Raw genomic sequence first — 17,242 nt, forward strand, 5'->3', positions numbered from 1 at the left:
AAAATACAATACAAGTTTTTAGACTCTCGAGTTGCAATTTCATTAGGCATGTTTAAGATGAGTTTTGAATACCATAGGTAGCGTCCTTTAATGAGGAATTCTATTAACCCTATTTAAATGAGTTAATTTAGATTTAGCTTAAGGTGCGTTCGGAGTAAGCGTAGCATTTCATCAATCTCGTATGTATTTCCTTTTATCAAATTAAAAGTATGTTCCATGAGATACAGCGTTCTTCACCTTGTAATCAGATAATTAATAAGAAGTCAGGATTAGCTAAGCATGCCATTTAATCAGCATACATTTTTCTTTCTTTCATTTTAGAGACGAACATAATAGAAATGTAGTCACTTTAGGATATCCCTTCCAAAAATAACGAGATGAGCCTCGCCGAATAAAATTCAAATTGCGGGGCCCTCGATAATTAACCATAACAAATACTTAGAATTCAGGATGGACTGTTTAGTGAATTGCACTGCCTTCCCCCAAAGATAATAACGCGTTAGACTCTTTAGGCGCGACTCAATTGAAATTACACTCTTAAATTCGGGTGCACATTGATGTGACCCAAATCCAAATCTCGACGGAGTCGAAATGTGTCAAACAACTACGGGTGCATTGATTGTGACGTGGTTTGAGATGCATTTTCACGACGTTGCAATTCTATAAAAATAAATGATAATAATAAAAGCGGTTTAAACTTAAGGCACGCGAGTCATAACATGTATTTAAATCAGATATTTAGCCATTATAACAATTTAAGAGACCGTGCTAGAACCACGAGATTCGAGGGTGCCTAACACCTTCCCTCGGGTCAACAGAATTCCTTACTTAGAATTTTTGGTTCGCAGACTTCATTTGGAAAAGTCGAAAATTTCCTCGATTTGGGATTCAAGATAAACCGGTGACTTGGGACACCAAAAGCCAAACCTTTCCCAAGTGGCGACTCCGAATTAAATAAATAATCTCATTTCGAATATTGTCACTTAAATTGGAAAAACTCCCTCGCGCATTTTACCATTCGGGGCGGGGCGCGCAAAAAGGAGGTGTGACACATGTAACAACAGTATCACTACAATATTGTATACACTCCATAAGAAAGTGACACCTATCATGGCTAATGAATGGTAAAAAAAGGCCATCAAAGGTGATGTTTGAGATCATATGAGGTACAGGAAATTATAGTATTCGTGGGCCAAATGACAAGCCAAGTATTTATGCAACAAGTGATAGAACGACCAGCAAAAGTAATTGCTTACATTTAAGGACAACTGAGAAGGCACGAAAGGAAATTTATGGTGCTAACAAGTTAAAGGAAGGTTGTGAGTAGTATAAATAGATCGGTGTAGGTCCTAAGGTAAAGTATTGTAGAGCAACAAGGTATTAGGTTGATAGGAGTAACGATATAAAAAGGTGAGTGAGAAGGTGACGAGAATATGTATGTCCTTGTAATAAAAAGCTCAGTACAGCCTGAATGATCACAGAGGAGTCTGAGACTAGGTGTATTTGGAAGAAATGGAATGCTGCCTTGACAGTAAAATAAGGGTCTAATTGTGATAGATAAGAGGATGATGCTTAGGCCTTTGATTGAGTAATGATTTAACGAGAAAGGGATTTCATTAATTGCACGGGATTAGAATACCCCCATAAGATGAATCGCGTTGGGATGCAATGAAATACGGTTATTGAAGTATAGTATTATCCCTGGGTGGATCAGGAAAATCACTTCATATGTTCCCCGATAAGATGTGAGCCCTAGTGACAGTGTATTACGTAAGAGGTTGTAAGTTATCAGTGATAGATTATAGATCAACATTAAGGTGAATAAACAATAGATGGGTACAAGTTCCAAAATCCGAGATGAGATTTGTTTGTTATTCTTAGATGAATAATAATGAGGAAGCACTAAAGGACTTAAATTTATACATATAGGATAAGCAGCGAGATAGTAACTTGGAGTTGGGTAGCAAACCTCGGTAATAATAAACCAAAGTAAGTTTTATGGTATAGTATAACCTACCTAGATGTAGTAAATCCATAAGGATAGAAATACAAGGCTATGAAACAAGAGATAGAAATAGTCTTAAGTTCGATAAAGTACCAAGCGAAAGACATCAGTACACCTATAGATGCCTAGAGGGATAGCTTGTCATAATTCTATATATGTTCATAAAGTGAGGCTTAGAGATTGGCTAAAAGATGTAGGAAAAAGAGAATACGACTCGCTAGGCGCTCATACAAGGACACAGTCATACATACTGCATGACATAAGGTAGCAAATATTACGATGTTGGAAGAATTCCGACCACATGTCATGGCGTGACAAAGAGGCCTAAAAGGAGGGAATGCCCAAGCATTTAGATTTATTCACAAAACAGTGGATTAGATGGAAAGATGAGCATTAAAGTATTCGTAAGAGCTATAGTTTATGCAACTGATAAGCGCATCAATCAACATTCAAGGACGAATGTTCCAAAGGGGGGAATGATGTTATACCCCACGTTTTCATACGTGACAGTACATCGTAAGTCATTGATGTAAGCTCGAAAATGAGATTATATTTGAAAGCAAATAAAGTAAGTTAATAATGTTACCTTGGAGGTTACAAATATTTAAGATCATGAATAACGATTACCAAGAGGGTTGGAAATCTTAGAAGCTAAACCAATTGAAGAAAATAAGTTTCGTCAAAAGTCGACAAGTTTCGAATGTTATAACATGTACTTTGGGGTGAGACTAGGGTTATTAACATGATAAGGAGGTTATTCTATGAGTTATTTTAGTCGTATGATATTTATTTTCTACATTTTGAAGGCAAGCAAGTTGTGGAACAAGAGTTGGCAAAGGTCATCACAAGTTACATTCATAAATTTGCTGAAATTTAGGTCAAATGTATCTGAGCATTTCTCCAAATATTCATGGAATCATGGGGTGTTATACCTACCAAATTGAATATATACGAGTCTAGTTTCTAACGCATTAAACCGTTCGTCAATACGACATCGGAGTAGATAGATATTCGTATTTTCGCGAGACCGCGCAAGCAGCTCCCAATGGGACCCACGTAGGCGGTGGTTGACCTACTTCAATTTATGAACGATTTGGACGCCTATTTTTGCTCATTTTTCAACTAAAATTCGTCTCCAAACTTCTCTTAACCCTCCTAAACATATACCACAAGGGTTTGAAGTGATTACACCATATTTCAACATCAAAACTTAGTTCTAGTGAAGAACAACACCTCTTTAAGGTTGTGTTGTCATTGAGGATTGTTGTGGGCTGTATTTGGATGAAATTCCAAGTTGTTGCTGCTGTCTAAAGTTAGTATAACATCCTACTAATTGTGCTTAAGCTTGCTTGTATGTTGGTTAAGTTGTTAGGATGATAAACTACAAGATAATATTTGGATTAGCTTAAGTCACTTCTATGGTGTTGTATTGCTATTAAGGGTTGTTGTAAACTGAATATAACTTGGATTTTGACTTAAAGTTACTGTAGGAGGTATGTATATTGTGTTCTTTCTTGTGCCTAAGGTTATCTTGATATTGATTAAGTTAAATGGATGGGCTAGACATGAACTAGTGAATAAAGTTGCTAGTTGGGGATAGTTGAAGTTGTGGATTATTTTCGTTGTTATAAATATATGGTATAAGGCTGGAATCATTGATTAATGACTTCATTATCAAGTTAATGATACTTTTATGTTGATTTAAGAAGTCTATAAGGATTGATAAGGGGTATACGGATTCCAATCGGAGCTTGCCGCTCTTCGTAATGTAGTTGTGACTTGTTGTTGTTATATGGTGTCTTGATATTGATAATTATGTATTGATGGATTGCTCTGGTCATTGTTGTTTGTATATGGTATTGGAGGAGGCCCTTGTTACAAGGGAGATGTTGCCAAAATTTACGTAAACGAGCTACTAGCTTAAGTTATAGACTTAGCCTTTGCTTAGCACTGATTTTGAATCTCCTTATACTATGATAGATTGAGTTGACTTGTTTGAAGAGTTGCTTGGAAGTGATTAAGGACTCAACGGGTTTAAGGTATGTTAAGGCACTCTCTTCTTCCTTTTGGCATGATCTAAAATGAAATGAACATAAACAATACGCTATTTCATAATGACTCTACTCCTAGTAACTAAGGTTGTCCATGATGTTCTTTCCTTATAAAATTATTCTAAACAAGTGTGTATGATCCTTAAATCCTACGAAGGTTTATATTGATGGTAGGGATGCACATAATGTTCTTAAGTCACTCCAAAAGGTTTAGAATGTGATTCCATGAGTTGAGCATGAATTATATATATGTATCTATTTTACTCTACCGAGTCGCGCTATAGTCGGTCGGATACGACACCTATTGTGCAATCACATATCAGTTGGGTTTACCGAGCTCCACATGGCCGGGTACGATTCCACTGAACCTTATGATGGTCGGGTACGCTTTTACCGAGTCCTCTTTGAGGCCGGGTACGATATGATGATGATGATGCCCACAGAGGTGAATGTTTTAAAAGGTTTATGTATATATATGTATTATGCATTTCATATCAGTAGCCCCCAGAGGCACTCAAATGTTACAGGTTGTATCTCCTCTATCTCTCTCTTTACATTACTGTTCTTATGTATGCTTTCTTGCCTAACATACTCGGTACTTTATTCGTACTGACGTCCCTTTTGCCTGGGGACGCTGCATTCCATGCCCGCAGGTCCCGATTGATAGGTTGACAGTCCTCCTAGTAGGCTATCAGCTCAGCGAAGGTTTTGGTGCACTCCACTTGCTCTGTAGTTGCCTATTTGGTTAGTATACTTTGGATATGTATTGATTGGTATGGCGAGACCCTGTCCCGACCTTTATGATTTGATGTACTCTTAGAGGCTTGTAGACAGATGTCAGGTGTATGGATAATTGTATGGCCTTATCGGCCTATGTTTCGAGTTTACTAATGGTCATGTCGGCCTTATAGGCCCGTATGTCACATATATTAATTTGTATATCATGTTGGGTCTTCATATGTTGAGTATTCCCTTATGTTTTATTCTTGTTATCTCATGACGGGTTTTCTGGCTCATTTACTCATGACAGCATGATTAGAAAGATATGTTACGTTGGTACTCGGTTGAGTAAGGCACCGGGTACCCGTCGTAGACCTTCGGTTTGGGTCGTGACAGAAGTGGTATCAGAGCAGTTCTGTCCTAGGGAGTCTACAAGCCGTGTCTAATAGAGTCTTGTTTATGGGTGTGTTGTGCACCACACTTATAAGCAGGAGGCTACAAGGCATTTAGGTCTGTCACTCTTTCTTCTTACTCTAGATCGTGCAGTAGAGCTCAGTTGTTAGAATTCAAACTCCTAAATTCGACTTTAGTCGTAATACAACGATACCTACATCCACAAAGACAGTTGGTAAGAGATTGCATGTGGATGTGGAAGAGTTGAGTTAGAGGAACTCGATTTCACATCATTCTTATGATGAGTAAATGTGAGGTCTTCAACAGATCATGTGTGTACTAAGATGTGTATGCTTCTTAATAAGGAGCCTTAAGGCAAGGATAGCTATTCATGAATATGGTGAAAATATATGAGGGATTCAGAAGCTAGATACAATTTTCAACAAGTAAAAGAAGTAAGGTGAAGAGGGATACAAGGCACCCAGATAATGAAGATTATCAATATTTTCAAATCAGGCAGAGAAATATAAGCATTTTGGTACCTTCATCAATGACAGAGGTAAGTACAATTGGCCACACCCATCTCAGTTATGTTCTGTGGGAGCTAACAGATATTATTTAAGAGAAAGATGTGATATTAGGATCCAGTTGGAGTTAGAGTAACCCAAAAATTGTGGATAGGTTGTTATCATTAACTAACATTTCCGAAAGATAGTGCAAATGTGGTAATAGACCTCCTTCTAAGACACCCAGATGGTGAACTCTAGAGTAGTACAATCAGATACGAATACTAGAATATTCAGAAATTTTAGAAGATAGGCAGTGGGATCCTAGAAGGGACAAATATTTACCTTAGTATGACTCTAGCCCCGAGTAAAAAAAAAGAATGTTAGGCATTCCCAATAGCCAGTGAGATGAAGCTATGGGAGCTTATAGGGAAAGAACTTTTTGTTGAAGTTTTCAGAATAAAGTGATAGACAAAAAGAATATTATCCTGAGAATAAGAAGAAAATAAATAAAGCATCATGAGTAAGATGTGATATATGGGTGATAACAATAAATCAAAATATGACACGATGACAGAGTCTATAGTCAAAGTGAAGGAAAATACAAGAGGTGACAAGCCTTAAGGCAATAAAAGAGTATAAGCCATAAAATCATATTCTTATTTTGAGAAATGAGATGGTGACTTCAACGTGATTACCATGAGGAAAGGTTAAACCCCAGAGTAATAAAAATCAGTATGGGTTGGTGAACAAGATAAAACCGAACATGAATTAGGGACCGGAGGATTTGATAATGGTCGACATCGTGAGAATTTCAAAGATCATGCTCCAACAATAATAGAATAGACAATAGACGAATAATCTTTAAAGGCCATTTAGGAAGTCGCTTACCTAAAGCAAGCACTCTGAGCAGAGTTAATCTTAAGGGACTAAGTGTGCCAGTTACAGTAGGTATCATCTTCGTGCATAAGAAATTTAGTTATCCCTGGTACAGAAGGTTACCATAAGGTGATTAAGGTTCATTGATAATGTGAAAAGACGCCAAAGATGAAGAGGCAAAACAACTATAGGTAGATCATCGTAGTACTAAATCTTAGTACTCCCCTATAGGGGGGAATATGGTGTGATATGATATTAAGTCGGAGTTAAGCGGTTCAGTTCACTATGGAATGGTAAAGAAAGAATGTGGTAAAAAGGAGAAAGGGATGATGTTGCATTTATTCAATTCCTGCAGATATGTTGCGACTCCAGAACATTATACAAGCACGACACCGGAGACAGGCAGTAAAAGTTTCCGGCCAGGATGTTATTGATAAATAAGTGTGAATGGACACTTGAAAAATCAGGAGCTAGTGGCGAGAGATAAGTTAAGACAAAGGATATATCCCAAGAGGGATTATGCGGAATATATATATATGAGAACGGACCAACGAGTAATTAGTAGTTGATTCAGGAAGAGCCCAGTTATGGCTAGACAAGAGGTCACAGATAAATCAATAGATCATGCAAGATAAATGTAGTGAATCGCAGCATAGTGAATTCAGTCTCGCAGATACGAGATCACAATCATTTGAAAAAAAATTCAAATAGGAGTTGAGGCAGTTAAAGGTACCATTTTTAAGGTTTATGAAAATAAAAGAGAGTGCCACTAAGGAGACAATAAAAATTTGAGCTTAGAAGTAACCCTACGAGCACAAAGTCATAAATTTATATAACTAAGGATTATTATAGGCGAGTAAGAATAACGAAAATTACCTTCGGGTGTACGATATATCAAGCTCGCAACTTTACAAGAGCCAGAAGGTCTCCTTAAGTACTATAATGAAAGACTAGCTGAGAAAATAAGGAAGAAGGTTTCTACCTAAGCATAGTGAGCTAAAGAGTAAATTATCCTGTAACAACAGTCTCACTACAATATTGTATACACTCCATAAGAAAGTGGCACCTATCATGGCTAATGAATGGTAAAAAAAGGCCATCAAAGGTGATGTTTGAGATCATATGAGGTACATGAAATTATAGTATTCGTGGGTAAAATGACAAGCCAAGTATTCGTGCAACAAGTGATAGAACGACCAGCAAAAGTAATTGCTTACATTTAAGGACAACTGAGAAGGCACGAAAGGAAATTTATGGTGCTAACAAGTTAAAGGAAGGTTGCGAGAAGTATAAATAGATCGGTGTAGGTCCTAAGGTAAAGTATTGTAGAGCAACAAGGTTTTAGGTTGATAGGAGTAAGGATATGAAAAGGTGAGTGAGAAGGTGACGAGAATATGTATGTGCTTGGGATTAAACCCATCAAAACAAGGGAGCTGATGATTTCCATATATAATAAAAAGCTCGGTACTTCCTGAATGAACACAGAGGAGTCTGAGACTAGGTGCATTTGGAAGAGATGGAATGCTGCCTTGGCAGTAGAATAAGGGTCTAATTGTGATAGATAAGAGGATGATGCTTAGGCCTTTGATTGAGTAATGATTTAACGAGAAAGGGATTTCATTAATTGCACGGTATTAGAATACCCCCATAAGATGAATCGCGTTGGGATGCAATGAAATACGGTTATTAAAGTATAGTATTATCCCTAGGTGGATCAGGAAAATCACTTCATATGTTCCCCGATAAGATGTGAGCCCTAGTGACAGTGTATTACGTAAGAGGTTGCAAGTTATCAGTGATAGATTATAGATCAACATTAAGGTGAATAAACAATAGATGGGTACAAGTTCCAAAGTTCGAGATGAGATTTGTTTGTTATTCTTAGATGAATAATAATGAGGAAGCACTAAAGGACTTAGATTTATACATATAGGATAAGCAGCGAGAGAGTAACCTGGAGTTGGGTAGCAAACCTCGGTAATAATAAACCGAAGTAAGTTTTATGGTATAGTATAACCTACCTAGATGTAGTAAATCCATAAGTATAGATATACAAGGCTATGAAACAAGAGATAGAAATAGTCTTAAGTTCGATAAAGTACCAAGCGAAAGACATCAGTACACCTATAGATGCCTAGAGGAACAGCTTGTCATAATTCTGTATATGTTCATAAAGTGAGGCTTAGAGATTGGCTAAAAGATGGAGGAAAAAGAGAATATGACTCGCTAGGCGCTCATACAAGGACACAGTCGTACATACTGCATGACATAAGGTAGCAAATGTTACGATGTTGGAAGAATTCCGACCACATGTCATGACGTGACAAAGAGGCCTAAAAGGAGGGAATGCCCAAGCATTTAGATTTATTCACAAAACAGTGGATTAGATGGAAAGATGAGCATTAAAGTATTCGTAAGAGCTATAGTTTATGCAGATATGCGCATCAATCAACATTCAAGGACGAATGTTCCAAAGGGGGGAATGATGTTATACCCCACGTTTTCATACGTGAGAGTACGTCGTAAGTCATTGATGTAAGCTCGGAAATGAGATTATATTTGGAAGCAAATAAAGTAAGTTAATCATGTTACCTTGGAGGTTACAAATATTTAAGATCATGAATAACGAGTACCAAGAGGGTTGAGAATCTTAGAAGCTAAACCAATTGAAGAAAATAAGTTTCGTCAAAAGTCGACAAGTTTTGAATGTTATAACATGTACTTTGGGGTGAGACTAGGGTTATTAACATGATAAAGAGGTTATTCTATGAGTTATTTTAGTCGTATGATATTAATTTTCTACATTTTGAAGGCAAGCAAGTTGTGGAACAAGAGTTGGCAAAGGTCATCACAAGTTACATTCATAAATTTGCTGATTTTTAGGTCAAATGTATCTGAGAATTTATCCAAATACACTTGGAATAATGGGGTGTTATACCTACAAAATTGAATATCTACAAGTCTATTTTCTAACGCATTAAACCGTTTGTCAATACGACATCGGAGTAGATAGATATTCATGTTTTCGCGAGACTGCGCAAGCAACTCCCAATGGGACCTACTTAGGCGGTGGTTGACCTACTTCAATTTATAAACGATTTGAGCGCCTATTTTTTCTCATTTTTCAACTAAAATTCGTCTCCAAACTTCTCTTAACCCTCCTAAACATATACCACAAGGGGTTGAAGTGATTACACCATATTTTAAAATCAAAACTTAGTTCTAGTGAAGAACAACACCTCTTTGAGGTTGTGTTGTCATCGAGGATTGTTGTGGGCTGTATTTGGATGAAATTCCAAGTTGTTGCTGTTGTCTAAGGTGAGTATAACATCCTACTAATTGTTCTTAAGCTTGCTTGTATGTTGGTTAAGTTGTTAGGATGATAAACTACAAGATAATACTTGGATTAGCTTAAGTCACTTCTATGGTGTTGTATTGCTATTAAGGGTTGTTGTAAACTGAATATAACTTGGATTTTGACTTGAAGTTACTGTAGGAGGTATGTATATTGTGTTATTTCTTGTACCTAAGGTTATCTTGATATTGATTAAGTTAAATGGATAGGATAGACATGAACTAGTGAATAAAGTTGCTAGTTGGGGATAGTTGAAGTTGTGGATTATTTTCGTTGTTATAAATATATGGTATAAGGCTGTAATCATTGATTAATGACTTCATTATCAAGTTAATGATACTTTTATGTTTAAGTAAGAATTCTACAAGGATTGATAAGGGGTATACGGATTCCAATCGGAGCTTGCCGCTCGTCGTAATGTAGTTGTGACTTGTTGTTGTTATATGGTGTCTTGATATTGATAATTATGTATTGATGGATTGCTCTGGTCATTGTTGTTTGTATATGGTATTGGAGGAGGCCGTTGTTACAAGGGAGATGTTGCAAAAATTTACGTAAACGAGCTACTAGCTTAAGTTATAGACTTAGCCTTTGCTTAGCACTGATTTTGAATCTCCTTATACTATGATAGATTAAGTTGACTTGTTTGAAGAGTTGCTTGGAAGTGATTAAGGACTCAACGGGTTTAAGGTATGTTAAGGCACTCTCTTCTTCCTTTTGGCATGATCTAAAATGAAATGAACATAAACGATACGCTATTTCATAATGACTCTACTCCTAGCAACTAAGGTTGTCCATGTTGTTCTTTCCTTATAAAATTATTCTAAACAAGTGTGTATGATCCTTAAATCCTACTAAGGTTCATATTGATGGTAGGGATGTCCATAATGTTCTTAAGTCACTCCAAAAGGTTTAGAATGTGATTCCATGAGTTGAGCATGCATTATATATATGTATCTATTTTACTCTACCGAGCCGCGCTATAGTCGGTCGGGTATGGCTCCTATTGTGCAACCACAGATCAGTTGGGTTTACCGAGCTCCACGTGGCCGGGTACGATTCTACCGAACCTTATGATGGTCGGGTATGCTTTTACCGAGTCCTCTTTGAGGCCGGGTACGATATGATGATGATGATTCCCATAGAGGTAAATGTTTTAAAAAGTTTATGTATATATATGTATTATGCATTTCATATCAGTAGCCCCCAGAGGCACTCAAATGTTACAGGTTGTATCTCCTCTATCTCTCCCTTTACATTACTGTTCTTATGTATGCTTTCCTGCCTAACATACTCGGTACTTTATTCGTACCGACGTCCCTTTTGCTTGGGGACGCTGTTCATGCCTGCAGGTCCCGATTGATAGGTTGACAGTCCTCCTACTAGGCTATCAGCTCAGCGAAGGTGTTGGTGCACTCCACTTGCTCCGGAGTTGCCTATTTGGTCAGTATACTTTGGATATGTATTGATTGGTATGGCGGGACCCTGTCCCGACCTTTATGATTTGATGTACTCTTAGAGGCTTGTAGACAGATGTCAGGCGTATGGATAATTGTATGGCCTTGTCGGCCTATGCTTCGAGTTTACTAATGGTCATGTCGGCCTTATAGGCCTGTATGCCACATATATTAGTTTGTATATCATGTTGGGTCTTCATATGTTGAGTATTCCCTTATGTTTTATTCTTGTTATCTCATGACGGGTTTTCTGGCTCATTTACTCATGATAGCATGATAAGAAAGATATGTTACGTTGGTACTCGGTTGAGTAAGGCACCGGGTGCCCGTCGCGGCCCTTCGGTTTGGGTCGTGACATGTCATTCCGAGTAGTATAAGTACGTTTCGGCGCATTGGAAGTAAATTGAAGAACTTGAAGTTCTTAAGTTTGATTCAATTGGTTTTAAGGTGTGATTTTTAGTTTTAATATTGTTTCGGGCATTCTGAGGGTTCGAGCGAGTCTGTTTTATAATTTCAAACTTGTTGGTCATTCGGGCGGGGCCCCGGGGGCACCAAGCATCAATCAGACGAGGCCCGGACCAAGTTGAAAGTTTGGAGCAAGAGCTGGAGCTCTAACTGTTGTCATAACCGCACCTGCAGTTGGTCAACCGTAGGTGTGAGCTCGTAGGTGCAGGCCAAACATCGCAGATGCGGCCCAGGTTCCGCAGATTCGATGCCCTTTCCGCAGAAGCGGGACCTCAGGAGCAGAAGCCCGTCTGCAGAAGCGACCCCATCTGGCCCAGCCAATTCCACATAAGCAGATACTAGTCCATAGAATCGGTACTGCAGATGCGACCAACACACCGCAGGTGCAAAAATCATTGGGACAATGCACTTCATTTAATACGAGAGCTAGGCATTTTCCTCCCATTCTTTACACATTTGGGCGATTGGGGAACTCTTAAAGAGTGGATTTCAACCTAGCTTTTGGATGTAAGTAATTCCTACCAAATGTGAGTTAAATACCTAGATTATGGGTAGATTAACATATAAAAACTAGTGAAAATCAAGGGTTTAGAGGAAAACCTAGGTTTTTGATAAAAACGAAATTTGACGACGAAATTTATTATGAAACTTAGTAAAAATCATATATTATATTCCTAAGGTTATAGGTAACGACTTTCTTCGGAAATTTTCGGAATCCGAGCATGTGGGCCTGGGGTGAATTTTAGGAATCTTGCAATTTGGGTTGGGTAATCACTTTAATAGTGGAAATATGAAGTTTTGAGCATAAATTGATTAGTTTACGTAATGATTGATTAATTTAGAGTCGCTTGGCATCGAATTTGGAGGTTTGAGCGTGTTCTTGAATTGGGAAGTAGGCTTTGAGGCGAGGTAAGTCTCATTTCTAACCTTGCAAGAGGGAATTAACCCCATAGGTGAATTAAATAAATGTTTGTACCTATCTGTTGGGGCTACGTACGTACGTGGTGATGAGAGTCCGTACGTAGCTACTATTATGTTATTGTTCGGGTAGTTTAGGACCCGTATCATGCTATATTTGAAATGCTTGCGTCCTAACTTGCTATTATAATCACTTAAGTCATGCTGGAAATTGATAAAATAATTATAAAAGGCTATAGTCACTTGCTTGAGGATTTGTATGAAATACTTGACTGTAAATGAGAAATTTGTGCTTTTCTTGAAAATAAATTATTATTTATGGATCGGTCCTAGTGCCTCGGTAGTAAATAGATGCATCTATGGTTCACACCATCGACCTCCGGCAGTGCATAGTTTAATACTATATTGGACCGGACCGTGCGACCTCGGTATAACTGCGCATGTTAATTATTTGGAATCTCCATAATTTATACTGCTTAAATGCCTTGAAATGTAAGTTGTTAAATGATATGACTTAAATTGAAATTATATTTATGAAAGAAGAACTTATCACTTCTTGTTATTGAATTGTCAATATTGTTCACGATATCCATGCTTAGCATAACTCTTTAATTATATTATTGTTAGCCCTAGTAAGTGTCAAGTCGACCCCTCGTCACTACTTCTTCGAGGTTAGACTGAATACTTACTGGATACATATTATTTATGTACTCATACTACGCTTATGTACTTAATTGTACAGGATCTGAGGCAGGTACATCTAGTTACCCATCCGACACATGTAGTTGATCCCCACTTCGAGACTTCATGGTGAGCTGCCTTCCGAGCCGATCTGCAGTAGTTGGAGTCTTCCTTATATTTTACTTTTCTGTCTATTTTCTCGGACAATAGGCTAGCAGTATTCTTCTGTATATTCTACTAGATTGTCCACACACTTGTGACACCAGGTCTTGGTACACTCACTAGTAAACTATGATTTTGGGTTCAGTTACATGATTCTGATTAGTACTTATTGCTTCTGTTTATTTATGTTTCACTTGCAAATTTCTAAATCTTTTAACAAATAAGAAAAATGTTATTACTTAATAATTTATTTAAATGGAAAAACCACTAGTTGACCAGTGTTGTCTTGCCTAACAACGGTGTTGGGCGCCATCACGGCCTATAATGGAAATCAGGTTGTGACATCCAGCATATCATGCTGGAACTTTTTGTGTTTCAGCAAAATAATGGCTATTTTGTAATGACTTTGCAAACGCTAGCTAGCTCGTGCTATTTTCATTCTTAGTTTGGTTACACAAAACGTACATTTACACTTGTAGCTAGACCCATATATTATATTTTACATGTTGAAGATAGTTGTTATAAAATTAATAGAACCTAAAATTTTCACGACTCAAAATCCACTAGTCATGATGGAACCTAACCCAACCCGCTAGGTAAGCCAACTAATAACTATCCAATTTCAATAATATTAATAAGATAATTAAACAAAAGGTATTTTCTGAATCTTACACATTTTTCAATGACTAGTAGTACAAATCACGAGCTTCTAAGAATAGAGTTTACAAAATTAGTATGAAGTAAATACATCATCTGTTTGAAAAGTATATAAAAAGAGTTTTATAAATCTAAGGTTACCATGAACAAGAGGCAGTTACAACCATAACGCAAGTACATCTTCAATCCCAGCTCTCATCGATCATAACAACATCATCAGTCAACATCTGCACGCAAGGTGCAGAAGTGTAGTATGAGTACAACCGACCCCATGTACTCCATAAGAAACAAACCTAACCTTAGGTTGAAAGTAGTAACGAGCTGAAAAATCGGTCAGGTCCAACACCGATAATCAACAGCAGTTCATAATAATGTAAAGTAAATAATAAAAGAAGTAATTCGAAATTTGAACTGCTAAGTTTTTTCATAATTCCCGAAAATAGTTCCGCTTTTCAAGTATATCAGTGAAAACCCAAATTCTTTACCGAAATTGTCAAAAAATTTGAGATAGTTTGAAAACTGTAATTTTTCAAAAAATTCTTTTCCACAATAAATAAGATGTTTCATTTTCTTTCCAGTTAGCAAGTGTGAAATACCTCTCTGTGCCCACATATAAATATGTGTGAAAAGTCATGAATGACGTGATACCGTACATCATGAGAAAAATGCATCTCTATGCTTGTATGTCATGTGTGCATGCCAATGTCATGTATCTCATAGATGATTCATGTACTCACACTCTTAGAGTACTCAATCTCACCGTCTCACACTTTCTGCTCATCATGCCCATTCACTCAGTATCGTATATGGCCAATCCGGCCCAGGAAAGATCTATCCCGGAATATATACATCAACTGACCCACAGTTACTCAGTACTGAGTAGCGCCAATCCAGCCTGTGGAGAAGATCCATCTCCAGGTATATAATGCTTCGGACAAGATCCATGTCCAGTGAAGATCCATCCCTCAATATAATCAACCGTGCTCACTGGGGTATGCACAGACTCCGGAGGGGATCCTACAGCCCAAGCGCGATCATAAAATTAGTATAACCGCAGCAGCGTGCAGCCCGATCCCATAATTGTCACTCATAATCAGGCTCTCGGTGTCACTCAATCATCAATCTCTCCAGTCTCACTCACGGGCTCACAATGTCATGAAACTAGCCCAACAACAATGATATGATGCATCAATAAATAACAACTAAGACTGAGATATGATATGAATGCATGAATATAACTGAGTACAAAATATCAAAAAAATTAGTGAGATGAAGGCAAGAAATGGCCACTATGGATCCCAACAGTATCGGCATAAAGCCTAGACATGATATCTAGTATAGATCACAGCTCAATAGCTCAAGTACGTAGAAATTTCATGGTTATAGGTAAGATCAGGTAACTACACAGTACCACAGAAATAACGGAGTCACAATTCACTCGGTGCATGCCCACACGCCCGTCAACATCAATCACATAACATGTAAGTCGGGGTTTCATACCCTCAGCACCAAGTTTAAGAAATGTTACTTACCTCAAACAAGCAAATTCCAATACCGAACAAGCTAGGCGATGCTCCAAGAATGCCATCTCGCGCATATCAACCTCTTAACGGCTCAAAACTAGCCAAAAACAATTCAAATATATCAAATAAAGTCCAAGGAAACAATTCCAAATGATAAAGATCGAATCCTTAATCAAAATCCAAAACCAGCCAAACATCACACCCGAAACCGCGCCTCGAAACCCGATAAAACTTACAAAATCCGACAATCCATTCAATTACGAGTCCAACCATACTAATTTCACTTAAATCCGACTAAGAATCGATGTTCAAAACTCGAAAATTCACATTATGAAACTTTAGGTCAAATCCCAAATTTCCTCTTTAAAATTCATCAACCAAAAAACTAAAATCGAAGATTGATTCGTGAAATATAATCAAAACCGAGTAGAAAACATTTACCTCAATTTTTATGGTGAAAATTGCTTCAAGAATCGCCCCAATCCGAGCTCCATAGCTCCCAAAAATGTAAAAATGGCTGAACCCTCAAAATAGAGTACTTTATAATCTACCCAGGCATCCTCTTATATGAACGCGGAAAAATCATCGTGTTCGTGATGAACAAAAATGCACTGCCACAAGAAGGCTCTACGCAAACGTGGACAAGACACTGCTAATGCGAAGAACAAACACAACCATCTCCTAGAATACACTATGCGATCCCAAACAAACCACGCAAAATGCGAGCAACACTACCTCATGCCTTCGCGAACGCGTCTCACTTCACGGGAACGCGCTAAAGAATTACTCTAGTCCCAGCTCAGTCCAAACCACTATGCGAATGCGTTTTCACCAACGCGGACGCGATGCTCAATTTGCCATAACATATGCAAACGCGGATCCGTATTCGCGAGCGCAAAGGAGAAACACTCAGCCTCATATTTTTCCTTTACGCGATCACGTTCCCCATTCTGCGATCGCGATAAAAAAAGTGCAACCATCAATAACAACATGAAGAAAAATGGTCTGAAATCAATTTGAAACACGCCCGAGCCCCTCGGGACCCCGTCCGAAACATACCAACAAGTTCCATAACATGACACGGACCTACTCGAGTCCTCAAAATACACATAACAACATTGAAACGACAAATCACACCTCAATTCGAAATCAATGAACTTTGAAACTTCAAACTTCCACAACTGATGTCGAAACTTATCAAATCACGTCCGATTGACCTCAAATTTTGTACATAAGTCACATTTGACATTTCGGACCTGCTTCAACTTTCAGAATCCGAATTTGACCCCAATATCAAAAAGCCTACTCCCGGTCAAACTTTTCAAAATTCTAACTTTCACCATTTCAAGCCTAATTCTACTACGGACCTCCAAATCACAATCCGGACATGCTCCTAGGTACAAAATCACCCAATGGAGCTAACGGAACCATTAGAACTCCAATCCGAGGTCAAATACTAAAAAGTCAAAT

The sequence above is a fragment of the Nicotiana tabacum genome, chromosome 5 (genome assembly GCF_000715075.1).
Source record: "Nicotiana tabacum cultivar K326 chromosome 5, ASM71507v2, whole genome shotgun sequence".
Lineage (NCBI taxonomy): Eukaryota > Viridiplantae > Streptophyta > Magnoliopsida > Solanales > Solanaceae > Nicotiana > Nicotiana tabacum.